Consider the following 15340-nt stretch of genomic DNA (forward strand, 5'->3'; position numbering starts at 1 on the left):
GGGCTCAACCGCTAGGGATTCTGCCGGATGGGAGTAGCGTCACGCGTATCAATGTGATGACTCAAAAGAGTAGTGCGGCCGATGTCAAATTTCCCTTTAGCTAAAAACATCTGAAAATTCGCGCAAAAGCCCCCTCAATTTCCCCCTCTGGACCTTGGACAAATCCGTATTCTCCGAACAAAGCGTATCCATCCACCCCTCATCAGGACTTTGGTGCGGCGGCGTATTCGATGTGGCACCCACACTGCCAACGATGCTTCCCTCAAAGCGCTGGTGACGCATGAGCTAGCATGGTATCTTCTTCGATAAACAACGTGTCTAAACCCTGCGTTATGAACCTGAATGAAGGGTTCCTGATCGTTGGATACCAACATCTGAGCCCCTACCAACGTCAATCCACGACTGGCTTCATTAGAAGGTCCCAAGAGAATTCCTCCCGCCGTCGCTTCCTGGTCTAGTGGCTTTCGCAATCGTAGGGGGACCAACATTTGTGTGTCGGGGGGAATTTTAACCATCCTACATGCAAATGCTTGCACGGTAGCGTTAGCTGTGCACAAGCGAGTGGGAGAAGGCAAGAATGCTATTCAACGGCCGGATGGTAATTCCAGGCACCCCTGGTCAATAAAAATTTCCAGGGGCATCCTTCCCAGAAAATCAGTCCCGAGCAAGCAAGGAATAGCAAAGGACGTTGAAACAAGAACTGGTCCCCATAAATTTGACATCCGAAATGCACACCTCTGCTGTTATTCTCCCAATGAGCCGCCGTTTGTGGCGAAGCACAGAGCTTCGACGGAGCATAAGGAACAACAATTAGGGGTCAAGATATTATAAATCAACTCTGAAATGATGGTCGCTGACACACTGGTGTCAACGAGCATCCTAATTTCAACCCCTTCTATCAATCAAATGACAGCGGATGAACCTTTAGTCACGGCCACCACTCAATTGGCCAGCTTTGACCACTGACCCAGTAGGAGCGGCTGGCCGGCCCGATTGAAGTCAGAATCCTCCTGCACCGACGCACGACCGGAATGGAAACTGAACGAAAGAGATGGGTGAGGCGGATTCAGGGGCCGAGTGTGGGATGTGTTGTGACTCGCCTTCGGGTGCAGTGGAGCAAAGGACGGTCGGGCAGATGATGGTGGTGGTCCGGGGAGGCATCGTCGTGGCACGCGTCAGCCCTACGAGACATGCCCCAGCAGGCCACAGCTGTAGTACATGACGAGCCCGCTCCCAGGACGAGATGTCTTCCGCCATCGCTGGTCTTCCGCCCGTCCCACCATGCCGTCCCCTCACCCGCCTCCGCTCTGGGTCGATGCGCAGGCTGGGATGGGCTCTTCGTCTTCAGGTGTATTCGTCCCCTCACAGGACGTGGTACACCCCGCCAACCCCTTGTGCCATTGCAAGAGCTGTTGAGCCTGGATGCATCTTGCAACATTGATAGGCGAAAGATGGTCGTCTACAGGCGGCAGGACGATGTTGAGGTCCTTAGCCAAAGCCAGCAATCTCTCGAGGACCAACGAGTCGACTCCGTTGTGGTCCATCCTCGGAAAGGCAGCCTTCACTAGCACCAAAAGTGCGCTATGGAAGTCGAGGGGAACTTGTGGTGCATGTTCGACGGTGACTTGTAAATTGCTGCCATTTGGTCAAAGGCTTGAGTCAGCATGGTCCTCTTTGACGGTTGGATCGTGAGAAACACTGCCAGGGCGTCGTCATCAGTGACTCCACCTCGGTCCACTCCGCTAAGTCGGTGTTCATCAGGAACCGCCGATTGACGGCCACCCAGTCCCCTCCGGCGGCTGTAAATTATTTCACGAAGGGCAGTCGTCACCGGAGAGAATTTCCACAGGCGATTTGGATGCAGCTTCAGATTTGGCGGGCTCTGCGCTCTGCTCTTCTGACAAGATGGCAGCCGCAAGCGCGGGCTGCGCCACAGAGGTTTCCACTTGGGGGGAAATGGCGGCGGAGACTTTGTTTCCACGCCTTGGCTTGCAGGAGCTCTGAAAGGCTGGAGTATGCCATCCGGCGCTCCTTCCCCGATGGTAGTGAGCCGTCGCGCGCCGGGTCGGTGCACTGCTCCACCGACAGCACCTCAGGGGTTGCCATCCCCCGGGCTGTTTGAGGGATGAGGTCTTCATCTTCATTGTCCGATGTCCTGGTACGTAGTCTGCATCACGTAGTCATGCCCTAAGACTTCTACACTCTTTGGATCTTTCGGTGAAGTAACATAGGTATAAAATAAAATAAATCACTACGTTTCGGGAGCAACACAAGTGTCCGTCATCAGGTGGGAAAGCATGATCTGCTGCTGAGGCAGACTGTTTTAAAATGTTTGAAATGGGTGTAGCCCAAGGGTCATAAAGAAGTGGACAGGGCTAGTGATGTTGATGTGAGAAATTAGCATGTAACTGTAAGAATGGAGAGCGGTGCAATCCAAACGCATGAGAGCGCAATCCAAAGGACATGTGAGCATGAGAGTGCAATGCAAAGGACATGTAAGCATGAGAGATGTAAGAGAGAGGCACGTGTGCCTTTTGGCGTCATCTGGTCGAACACCATATGAGACCGTCTCTGGTGTGGACCAATCAATTTCAAGGACAATGCATACATTATCAGAGTGCTGTTTTTGTTTGCATTTTGACCACAGGTATTGTGGTCAAAATGCAAACATTATCCCTTGTAAAAAGGTGTCAGTTTTGTGCCAAATAAAAGGGTAAAAAAACTATTATATTTTGCTACTGGCAAAGGAGGTCTTATGATGTACCATATGTTTTCGGCATTTGGAGGCCGAGAAGACCAGAATCAGTGATTTAGCTGATAATGTGTTCAAAGAGGTAGTTATATATCTGGACAGCAGAGTGAAGCAGAGCTTCTGTCCAGTGAGCAATGTTCTGGGAACCTGGGGGAGGCAAGGGCATGCCGGGATCAGAAACATCTTCTGGATCGCCAACCCAGACAAGCCCCTGGCTGAATTCAAGCCCTGATTTGGCTGTGCTTCCTTGTTCGCGCCTGTTAACTGATCACTGGACAGCGCTTGAGATCTCGTGACTCGTCGGTGCTAAACACCGCGTTGCAATTAACTCTGCAGGGGGAGTATGTACGTGCTCGCGAAAATACGTGACTATGGATCGAGAACATTTAGCTCTGGACATTTTAAATAAATAATAAACATCATAACGCGTTGTTTCCTAGGCACCGGGTTGATTGCCATTTGTTTTTGCAGCCTTCGGTTGTCGTTGCCATGAGGCGACAGCGTTGAGCTGGCACCACTGAGAATCTTCACAATCAAAATGTCAATCTGCGCATCTCCCTTTTTGCAGCCCCTGACAACGTGCAAGTGGCGAATCGCCAAGTCGCGGTTTGACTCCATCGACAGCTTCCTGTCGCCCGGCGGAGCGCAGTTCAATGACCTGGAGCTGCCCAAGGACGAGGACGTCCACCTGCAGCTCCTGGATGCAGGCACGGAATTTCTCCCTGCTATGCTCACCTCCACTGCCAGGCTCACCTCCACCACCATGCTCACCTCCCCCAACATTCTCACCTCCCCTGCTTTACTCACCTCCCCTGCCATGCTCACCTCCCCCGCCATGCTCACCTCCCCCGTCGCGCTCACCTCTCTGCAACAATTACCTCCCCCGCCATGCTCACCTCTCCCCTCCTTCACTTTCACCGACCGTTTATTGGGGTTATGGATTAATTGCGCATGCTGTGAAACACCAAAGTATTTTTGACTTGCCGTGCCGGTGCAACTATCTGCTGCTTTCACTGGTCGAGGGCACGTGACTCGGTGCTGCGTGACCACAGGCATGCCGGCGAGGAAATCATGATACGTCACGTCGATTGTGATTGGGCTGAGTGCGTCTACTGGCTGGTGTCCCTTGCAGGCCCCCAGTTCCCAACCTCCATCTGCTCCAGCTCTCCCCTCTTCGCTTTTTTAACTGGTTAGATCGAGGATATCAAGACAATCGGTAAGGTTTGTCACTTAAACAAAACATACCAATTAGTTACTCGTTCAGCACACCAGTTGGGTGTTGGAGAGTAAACCCTATAACATTTACAATTCGAGTACTGTGATATTTCCGCTGGTAATTCCAGGAGCAATTAAGACCAAAACAGGAGGAATTTTCCCCATTTCTGGCTATCGCCTAATGAAGCTGGTTGTAATTATTTTATTTTTAGATTTGTCAATGCAATGTTTTTCTTCTTATTCTAGTGACATGCAATGTGTGTTTGCATGAGCTGTGTGTGCATGTGGAGAAGAGGTAGTTTAGCAGTTAGCGCGTGCTGCTCTACGAAACTGGTGACCAGTGATGATTAACTGAACTGTTCGTGGGCCTCCCCTAGGTCGACTCAGCCTCAAATGAGTACCCGGTGTGGTGTGTAAGCATCGCTACTGGGGAGACAAAGACGGTTGGACGTGGTGCTGGCCACGTACTCCCCTCGCAGCAGCCTCTGTTCAAGGGCACACGGGGGGAACTTTGTATCTTTTTGCATGAGCCGTGCCTCTGGCTCACAGGCATCGATCCGCTGCTCGCTCAGCACTTTGCTCACCTCTTCATCCGCGACCCCCTCGTGCTGTTCTGCGAGAAGATCTATGCCGACGACGATGAGAACGAGGCCTACCACTTTGAAGTGAGTCATCCGCCAGTGTACTTTATGAATATTATTATTCCGCTTGTTTACCCATAAAGGTCTCGCCAGGTCCCAAAAATATTTTGCAGGAGGGTGCCGCCAATTTTTGCATAAGCGGGGGGGGGGGGGGGGTGCGATATTGCTGCAGCTGCCTCTGTGTGCTGCTAATTTGAGTCATTTGCAGGTAAATTTCAGGATTTTATGTTGTTTGGCAAACGTCAGTTGCATCGCATGGTGTATTTTTTTTTAAGCTGTGGGATGAAACCGGAGAACCCGTAGGAGACCCATAAAGAACAGGAGGAAAAACGGACACAAATTTCCACGCTGAAAGGTCCCCGAGTCAGGAATCTAACCCGGGCATCTTCCTGCTTTGAGATAAAAGTGTGTTAATACCAGAGGTGGGACAAAGTCATTGTTATGCAAGTCCAAGTCGAGTCGCAAGTCATCAAATTCATGACTCGAGTCTGACTCGAGTCCAAGTCACATGACTCGAGTCCACATCTCATAGGTGGGACAAAGTCATTGTTATGCAAGTCCAAGTCGAGTCGCAAGTCATCAAATTCATGACTCGAGTCTGACTCGAGTCCAAGTCACATGACTCGAGTCCACACCTCTGGTTAATACCGATCCGCCCTGCCAACCCTCGAATTCCCCACTTGCGGTGCTACCAGTCGCGTGCCTGCCTAACTGGTAACCCCATAGAATATTCCGTGAGAAGTGATAGCCTGACTGGAGAACACCCGCAAGGGATCGGCGCGTGTCTTCCGTGATCATGGGCGCTGACCGGAGCGCCCACCCCGTGTGCGTGCGTGTGTCCGTGTGCATGTGCTTTGCAGTGCATCCAGTCCACAAACTGGCAGACATTACGCTTCAAGCCTCCACCGCCGAACACCAACATCGGGTGGCGCGTCGAGTTCCGGCCGATGGACGTAAGCCTCTCCGAGAGGGCGACGCGGATTATACATTGAGGTGGAGTCATACTGAGATGCCTCTGAGGCTTGGGAAAAGAGGTGATGATGGGAGGAGCGAATTTCAAAATGGAGCAGTGCATGCGAAGAAACAGAACCAGAAGCGTTCTGACCCCGCAGTGTAGTGAGTTAGTGGGTGAATAAGTGAGTGGATGAGTGAGCGATTGAGTCGGTGGGCGAGTGTTGTTATTGTTGTTACATGCAGTGTGGTTAGTGAGTGAATGAGTGAGCGGGTGAGTGAGTGGGCGATTGAGTGGTTGAATGAGTGTGTGGGCGAGTGTGTGGGCGAGTGTGTTATTGTTGTTGTCACATGCAGAGTGGTGAGTGAGTGGATGAGCGTGTGAGTGAGCGGAGGACTGAGTGAGTGTGCTGTGACATGCAATCGTGGTGGTTGAGCAGTGTGGGTCAGATGAAGCAGGCAGCGTGTGATGCAGGTGCAGCTCACGGACTTTGAGAACGCGACGTACGTGGTGTTTGTGGTGTTGCTCACGCGCGTCATCCTCTCCTATGGTCTAAACTTCCTCGTGCCACTCTCAAAGGTAAGGAGTCGCGTCCCTCCCACCGACCATGCGAGCGCTGCCGGGAGGCTCATCCTGGTCGCATTGCAACCCATCCACTTGTATATAGGCTGGCGCAAGTGGTAGCGCTTGTGCCTCAGAGTAAGAATGGCCTGGGTTCGATTCCCGACTCGGGCACGTGTGAGCATTGCGGCGAGGCTCGACCAGGTCGCATTACAATTCAGCGGAAACAGGAAGAGGAATTGCGGGAATGTTTGAAACAGCACGACGCTGCAGCCCGACTTCCTAACCTAGTTCCACCCACTCACTGATTAAAAAAACACTCACTGATTCTAGACACGTGCCTGAGCTGCGGCAGAATCTGTCAATCCCAGATCCATTTCTTCAGCCATCTTCGGGCCCACAGATAATCCGACTTTTATATGGAAGACAAGTATCCTCGATTGTGACGGATAGCCTATGACAATGGTAGAGCTTGTGCCTCAGAGTTAGAATGCCCTGGGTTCTCTTGCCGACTCGGGTACCTTTATGAGTGGATTTTGTTCTGCATGGGTTTCCTCCGGGTTCTCTGGTTTCCTCCCATAGCTTAAACAACAAAAAAACCTCCACACAAAATGTAACTTGTACGTTAGTCCCTCGGTTAACAGTGACATCAGGATGACGGTTTTTTCAGTCAACGTTTCACCTCCCATAATGACCCCATAATTTCGACTCACGTTAGCATTGTGACTAACGGTACGTTTTCGTTACGCACACCGCTCCCCACACAGTGCCGCTAGCGCTGCAAGGTTGCCATCTCCTGGCTCAGGCTAGGGTATGGCAGTGCAGCAAGTGGATTCATTGCCATCTATATTCCATCTGCAACCCCCCCCTTCCATTCACACACAGTGGGTTTTCTTTGAGTGCTCTGCTTTCCTCCCACGTGTACAAACACACGTTCATAGAGTTGGCCTAAGCGTCTAAATACAGTGCCTCCTCTTACGAACGAGTTAGGTTCCAAAGGTCTGTTCATAAATCGATTTGTTCATAAGTCCAACTTTACTCCCGTCGATTCCAAACCCATTGTACGGCATGTACACTAAACTCGGGGAATGGGTTCAAAAGTTGAAGTATCTCATGTAGTTGTTGATGCCACTGTTTTCTTCATGTTCTGCAGATGTAGATGCCACTGGTTCTGCAGATGTAGATGCCGCTGGTTCTTTAAGTTCTGCAGATGTAGATGCCACTGATTATTCATGTTCTGCAGATGAACCTATAGGCGCGACTCTGGGGTCCCATAAGCCCCTGGCTCTCGCATAAACTGCTTTGCAAAGTAATTTTTATCAAAGTTTTGCTTCTTCTGCGCATTCGTCCTCGCTGCGCTTAGACGACATGACAACAGAATGATCAATGCCAGGTGGTTTGCGACGTTTCTGTGTGTGGTGGGACGGAGTCGGCAAAAACAAATTAGTTACGGTTGAAAATCCGTTTATTCGGGACCCCGGGGTCCCACCATAAGGTTCAGATGTAGATGCCACCACTGACATCAATTGCGCTTCAGTTGAATTTACGACTGTTCGGTCTGTTCGTATCTCCAAAAATTCGTAAGTCGAATGTTCATACGTAGAGGAGTCACTGTATTGGGCCTCAGAGCTTGGGATTTTTTTAGCACCAGGCTCTCAATCTTACAAAAACTGTGCAGCGCATTACAAATGTTATTTTTTTAAATTTGCTACTTTTTTATTGCTTCTCTCAAGCACCTTTGGTGCAAAAGGTTGCCGCCTGAATGTTTGGCACGTCCCTGACCGTCAATTCTCTTCTGTCGCAGGTAGATCAGAACATCAGGAAGGCGCAGAAGAGGAACGCTGTGCTGGAAGAGATGTTTTATTTCAGGAAGGACATTCAGGCAGGCAAGTCGAGCCATTACAAATCAGACGTCTTTTTTTCACAACTTTACTCTGATTGTGCTCTCGGTGTCGAGTCACGAGATGAAGAATACATTCATAAATCTCACATGGCAGTGACCCATCCCCGTGTTAGCCAATAGCCCACAGAAGTGAATATCCCGGAACTATTTTTGAGATCCCTTCTGCAAATGACCTCCATGTCACATGGTAGGGGGCAGCACTCTCCTACTTGCCCCGCTGCCAACAGCAATGTTTGTTGCATGGCAGTCAACGCGATATTTGAAGTCTCACAGCTGGAATTTGGCGAAGTTAAGTGCAGAACCAAATTTTTTTACGTCATGGATTTTGTAATTTTTGAGCAATCATTGTTGACCGGGCTGATACCATCTACTCATCGCAGCGGTGCGGGCTCAGCCACTCTGATCTCCAAGCCAACGATCTGGACCTCCTCGCAACCCAAGCCTTTACCCCAGCCTGCCATGCATGTTTGTGCGCATCACACGCGCGCTTAACCTCGCTCACGGTCGCTCGCCAACTCGCGTGAACGTCAAATTGCCATGCGGTTTCTATTTTTTCGTGGCCAGAGGTGGACGCTCCCCCAGCAGACGGCACCGAGTCCGAGGGCGAGGTGGGGATCCTCATGAGCATTGACACCATCATCAACGGCAAGGTGGGCAACCCGGCGGGGCAGGGCGCACAGCTATCCTCATAGTGTCAGGCCCTGTGGGCTCTTGCAGCATCATGCTCACCCTTTGCCATCCACCGCCATGGCTGTCCAGAGCACCGCAACAATCGCTGCTGTATAACGTCTCGCTCACCGTTTTACACGGTGGCATAGTGGTCGGCATGCTGTGGCTAACATCAGTTGGTGAGCGAAATCTAAACCAGTTCTGGAGACTCCGCCACGCACCCCCCCCCCCGTGCCCATGAAAACCCCATGCTGACGCATGTGATGAATGGTCAAAACCCCATGACTGCGTGGGGAGGCCATCATCGAAGCGGTGGATTGACAGTTGTACATTATGATTAGAGCTCGTCTCCCAGTGATCATGTGAGCTGCCTTCAAGTATGCAGCTCCACTGAAACCAGTCACTTGCACTTCCCGTGCTGCAGACTGGCTCACCACTTCAGTCATGGATCCATCCCACATATCATCATCAGCCATGATCAATACACTGCTGGATTCAGGCCTCCACCAAGCCATTGCCATTTGTCGCCATCCTTTGATGCAACAAAGCGACGTGACAAGCCTGGTGAGAGTAACACTGATAAACTGAAGGCTGCAGCTGACACTGCCTGCCATGGCGTGGTGTGTTGCGGTGCAGTGTGATCAATTGTAATGTGGTGTGCTGTGGTGTGGGGTGTGGTGTGTACGGTGTGCTATGGTGTGTGCGGTATGTGATGTGTGGGCTGTGCTCTGATGTGTTGTGTGTGCTGTGATATGTGTGGTGTGTGCTGTGACGTTTGCGGTGTGTGCTATGGTGTTTGCAGTATGCTGTGATGTGCGGTATGTGCTGTGATGTGTGCGGTGTGTGCTGTAGTGTTTACGGTGTGCTGTGATGTGTGTGGTGTGCTGTGGTGTGTGCAGAGTGCTGTGGTATTTACGGTGTGCTGTAATATGTGCAGTGTGCTATGATGTGTGCGGTGTGCTGTAGTGTTTACGGTGTGCTGTGGTGTGTGCTGTCATGTGCTGTGCAAGCACAGGTGGGGGTATTCCAGGGCCTCGTCCCCATAGTCAACAGCTTCCTGGAAGACATGGAGGTTGACGTGGAGACTCGGTGCACGATCTCCCACTACATGGAGCTCATCAGCAAGCGTGCGTCCGGTGAGTGCACTCCAGTGGATCATCACCCCTTCTCCAAGTGCGAGCGATGATGAGTCCTGATCTCGTGCAAGCCTCATCGTCGCTATGCAGGGGATGATGGCCGACAGACGAGACCAGTGTTGGAATGGCAGCCATAAGAGGGGAAGCAACCGAGGAGGTGATGACCGCAGATTGTTGATGGCCAGGAGCATAGAAGCGGGAGCGTTGTACAGTACAATTGATTTTGGGGACACTGCCTTCCGCTGCCGACGACGTAGCACCGCAGCAGCATGTAACGCCTCGGCGTGCACGGTGGTCGCCCATCCAAGCGCTCTCCGGGCTCAGGAATCCTGATCGGGTTGCGTGGTGCGACAAGCTCGGGCGCCTAACGTGCGCGAGAGACTCCGCACACCGCTACGTGCATGGGAGCGGTGGTCGTCGTCGTCTCCTCCGCTGCCGCTGACGACGCTGCGGCGACCGCGTGCGCGTCTCGTTGGTTTCCCCCAGGGGAGCTAGGAACGACGGCCCAGCGGCTTCGCGCCTTCGTGAGCGGCCACCCCGACTACGCACACGACAGCGTCATCTCGGAGCGCGTCAACTATGACCTGATGCTGCGTTGTGACGCCCTGTCGCGTTCGCGGCCCCACCGCCATGGCGCGGACCCCTTGCACGAGCTCAGCCACGGCGCTTGCCAGACTGGCTAGCTTACGTCACTCGCCACGCTCAGCGCACTTACCACGCCCACCATGCTCGCGATCCTCACCACACTCACCTCATTCGCCATGCTTACCTCGCTCACCGCACTGACCTCGGTCACCACGCTCACCACACTCACCATGCTCACCATGCTTATCACACTCTCCTCACTCACCTTGCTCCCCGCGCTCACCACACTTGCAACAATCACCGCGCTCACCACACTTGCAACAATCACCACGCTCACCACACTTGCAACAATCACCGCGCTCACCACACTTGCAACAATCACCTCGCTCACCACACTTGCAACAATCACCTCGCTCACCACACTTGCAACAATCACCTCGCTCACCACACTTGCAACAATCACCTCTCTCACCACACTTGCAACAATCACCTCGCTCACCACACTCGCAACGCTCACAATGCTCACCACACTCACAATGTTTACCATGCTCACCTTGCTCCCTGCACTCACCTCGCTCTTTGCGGTCACCACGCTCACCACACTCTGATAAAACCAAAGGCGAGCGCCAGGTCACCCCAGGACAGCAGGGACCCTGTCCTGTGGTATGTGGGCAAGACGCGGGCCATGCTTCGTTTTCACGTGGCCCGTCACTTCACTTGTTATAAATGTATTGTTTCACGTGGCGCTTCACATCATATTCATATAATTGGATATGAAAAAAAACAAGACAAGGTTTTGTAGAAGTTCTGGTGGTCTGTGGGTTTCAGGTGAGGTCAGCAGGAAACCGTGTGTGAATTGTCAAACGCAGACTAACAAATACAAAGGTGGACGGAAGTGACCGCGTGTGCATATTTAACGCGTGCAGGCTTTCACGACCCGATGCAATTAAAAATTGTTTTTTGGTTAGATGGCTGCGAGTAAAAAGTGTGTCGTTACACTCTCCTCTACCCATCACAGACAATTCATGAAATAAAATGCTCTGAAAATATTTCCGTCCATTCCTGTTGACGCTAAGTGTGTGTGTGCTGTAGGAATCGGTGAGTGGTCACCGTTCCTGTAAACTTCACTCATTGATTCCTCCACCCATGTCCACACAGCGTTCAACCAGGTTATAACGAAAAAGACAAAGACCTCCTGTATAGCCTTAACAGACCGTTGGGGCAAATAGTGTTAGTGACAAGGCTGGATTATGGACCGGGCCAGTGAGGCTAGTGCCCTGGGACCTCGGACTGCCAGGGGGCCTCCAAGCCTCAGGCCACGCAGTGCGTGGCCCAAGACTTGCAAAGGAAGTTGAACGCCAGGGCCCTCAGTGCACACAGTGCAAGCTGACCGCTAGGCCCCTGGGTGCTTATAGCATGAGCTCACCACTAGGGCCATCGGACCCCTCAGCGCTTACAATGTGAGGGCCCCCAGACCCATTGGTGTTTAAAACGTGAGCTGACAACTAGGGCCCCCAGGCCCCGCAGCGCTTACAATATGAGGCCCCTCGGTTCTTAAAGCGTGAGCTGACCACAAGGGCCATCGGGCCCCTGGGTGCTTACAGGGTGAGTTGACCACAAGGGCCCCAAGACCCCTCAGTGCATACATCGAGTGAAACACCTGGGCCCTTTGGCACATACAGTGCATGCTTAAAACGAGGGCCTCCCGGATAGTACAGTGCTTCTGCAAAACTGAGCCACTGGTTGGCACGCTACAATATGCAGTGACATGATACAATATTCACCAGCAAGTGAGTTCATTATGAAAACAGGACAGTTTGGAGGGCGTCATATTATGGCAAGCCATTCGTTATTTGACTTACCTTGACTCGCTATCCCTTTATTTTAGCTAGCTGTCCATTTTCCTTAGCTAGCTGCCCATATGATTCAGCTTGTTAATAGAAATTAGTTAGCTAGCTGCCATTTTTGCCAGCTCACTACCCTTACAACCAAATTAGCTGCATTAAAAAGCCAGCTAGTGAGACCGAGTGCTCGTCGTTTGTTGAGAGCTTAATTAGACGTTGGCTAATAAAGTATTAAAAATACACCGCGGTTTTGTGAAACATAAAAAATATGCAAAAAGCGATATTTTTCCATACACTGACACATATATAAGAGACCCAATCTATTCTTAAAGATTAAGGAAAACTCCAATCATTTTCCCCATAGACCAGGGGTCGGCAACCAAAATAACAAGAAGAGCCATTTCTTTCCAATTCGGTACAAAATTCAGTATTTCAAGAGCCGCAATGCATCTATGTACATACGTACATATCGTCAAGAAGCAGCCCGTAAAGAGCCGCATGCGGCTCTGGAGCCGTAGGTTGCCGACCCCTGCCATAGACCGTCTGTTTTTAGATCCACCGAAGTCGATAATGCTAACGTTGATATGCAAATTGTCGACAGCTCTTGCGAGGTATTTTTTCCCCTCGCCATCGATAGGGTGTGGCCGATGTACATAATTTCCACCAAGTCATTTCACTGACTTATCAGAAACCTTTGTTGGTTGTTCAGCCAATGAAAAAAAGTTATCTTTGGAATTTTAAGCAACATAATTATCTCTGTGTCAAACAGGTATATAAGACATTTATTTGCAGGAAAAGCCACAGACAGATGCCTGTTTTCTTGCTTGGTAAGCCACAGTAATATATTCAGAGACTTTTTTCATGTTTTTCTAAAACAGCCTTTTAAAGGCTATTTCAACAATCCTTCCGAAGGGCTATTTTCTAACAGCCTTTTTAAAGGGTAAGGATTATTTTATTTTATGTTCTTTTCTATTTTTTTCATTTATCTACTGAAAGCTGCATTTAGGTACAAGTAGGCTATAAACTACTACCACTTGATTGTATTTTCCAACAACAGTATTTGAAGTGTGTTGTCATTATTAATATATATATTCATTAAATGTTTATTTAATAAGTATGAAGATATGCTATAAATATATTCATATAAATAGCATACTAGTTATGAAATATGGACAACAAACGTTGGAATAGTGGTGCTTCCAAAAGGAAAGCCAAAAAAGAAAAGGAGGCAAGAGAGGCAGTTTTGCTTCAAAGTGTTCCACTCATTGACAACTTATTTCAAAAACTCTCTAATAGTAACAATGATGACAACAGCACTATTGTCAGCTGTGAGGAAGGAACTAGCACTAGTTCATTTTCCAGTAATGTTGTCACTCCCCAAGAGCCATCCTTTGAAGGTGAACCCTCAACAGCTCATGGTATACAAGAACCATCATTTCCACCTCAGGAGCAGTTGGGCAGTTCACAAGAATAAAATCAGCAACAAAGCCATTCCTGATGCTTTGAGGTCACTGACCCTGAATTATGGCAAAGCACTTCCATTGACATTGTTAAGTCAGTGATATTGAAAGAGGAGCAGTCTCCTTCCAAAACCGTAGTGAAAAATACCCAGCTTCAGTCCGAGATAGAGCGCTTGGTGGAAAGACTAGAAGTTTCAACAATGAACTTGTGAACTGTATATTGCCAAATGGGCAGAATGTTTATAGAGAGTGGCGACTGTACTCACCCTCAACAGGTTGTGTGCACTGTTTTGAATTGCAAACTGTTCTCCAGAAAGCTCGATGGCTTTAGTCAGGTGTTGAGTGACTGGAAGCACTCTGAAAGAGGAAAACACGAAAAGAGTGCAGAACACAGATAATGCATGCTTTCCTTGCACCAGCAGACAAAGGGCAGTGCTATAGATGTATATCTCATGCAGAAACTTGATGGGGAACGTAAATGCTGGAGGCACATTTTAAAAAGAGTTGTAGCAGTGATCAAGTTCTTTGGTGAAAGAGGACTTGCGTTTAGGGGAGATGATCAACGGTTTGGGTCAAACAATAACGGTAATTTCCTTGGCATCCTAGAATTGCTATCATAATTTGATCCATTCATAGCCAAACGTATTAAAGAGGCACAGTGTCCTATTTTTCGACAATATGTGAACAATTCATGAAGCTAATGGGTCAGAAAACTCACCAAATAATAGCAGATGAGATTCGGAATGCCAAATATTTTTTAAATAATTGTTGACTCCACCCCAGACCTTTCACATGTGGACCAATTGACGATCATATTCCGGTTTGTTATCAGCAGCAGGAAGGGAATGTGGAGCGATTCCTGGGTTTTGAGCCAATTGAAAGCCATACCGGTAAAAGTTTAGCTGACTGTGTGACTTTGATCGTTGATGGCCTTGGGTTGGAAATCTCAAACTGTAGAGGGCAGTTATATGACAATGCAAGCAACATGTCAGGAAAATACAATGTACTACACCTGAAACAAAAAAGCCTTGCGCAGCGCATTCACTTAAATTAGTTGGTGTTAACACCTTAGATGGCAGTAGCCCAGAGGCTCACGAGTTTTTTAACATGTCACTTTACACATTTTGCTCTTCATCCACACACAGATGGGGCAAAGTCTTTCGGAAGACAGATGTCAGACTGACATTAAAATCGCTGTCCAGTACTCGGTGGAGTGCTCGGGCAGAGTCAACCAAGGCACTGTGGAGAAATTACACCCACATTAGAGAGGCTTTCGGTGGTATGTGCAATGATGATAATGAGAAAAGAGATAGTCGAATTGAGGCCACTGGACTATGTGCTAAATTGGACACCTTAGAGATGGTGTTCATGGCACATTTCTGGGACGTCATACTTGACCGGTTCCATGCTACAAGCATGCACCTACAGAAAAGTGACATTTACATCTCTGTAGCAGCACAGCTTTATCTTCGTTGAGGGATTTTGTGGCAGGACAGCGAGACCAGTTTGAGTCTTTTGAAAGGGAAGCTTTAAATGTGACGGGTGTCTCTCAGTCATATAAGCACGATCTTCAGTGAAAGAGGGAACGCAAAACATTTGCAGATGAGAGCTCAGAGCCAGGT

General features: G+C 49.6%; 1 pseudogene; it reads left to right on the forward strand.

Annotated features, from left to right (window-relative positions):
* The window catches only part of LOC144947985 (glutamate--cysteine ligase catalytic subunit-like), a 49802-nt pseudogene extending 39290 nt beyond the window's left edge, over positions 1 to 10512 (forward strand).
* The last annotated feature ends 4828 nt before the right edge of the window (positions 10513 to 15340 follow it).

This window comes from Lampetra fluviatilis, chromosome 48 (assembly GCF_964198595.1).
Source record: "Lampetra fluviatilis chromosome 48, kcLamFluv1.1, whole genome shotgun sequence".
In the NCBI taxonomy this organism is placed as follows: domain Eukaryota; kingdom Metazoa; phylum Chordata; class Hyperoartia; order Petromyzontiformes; family Petromyzontidae; genus Lampetra; species Lampetra fluviatilis.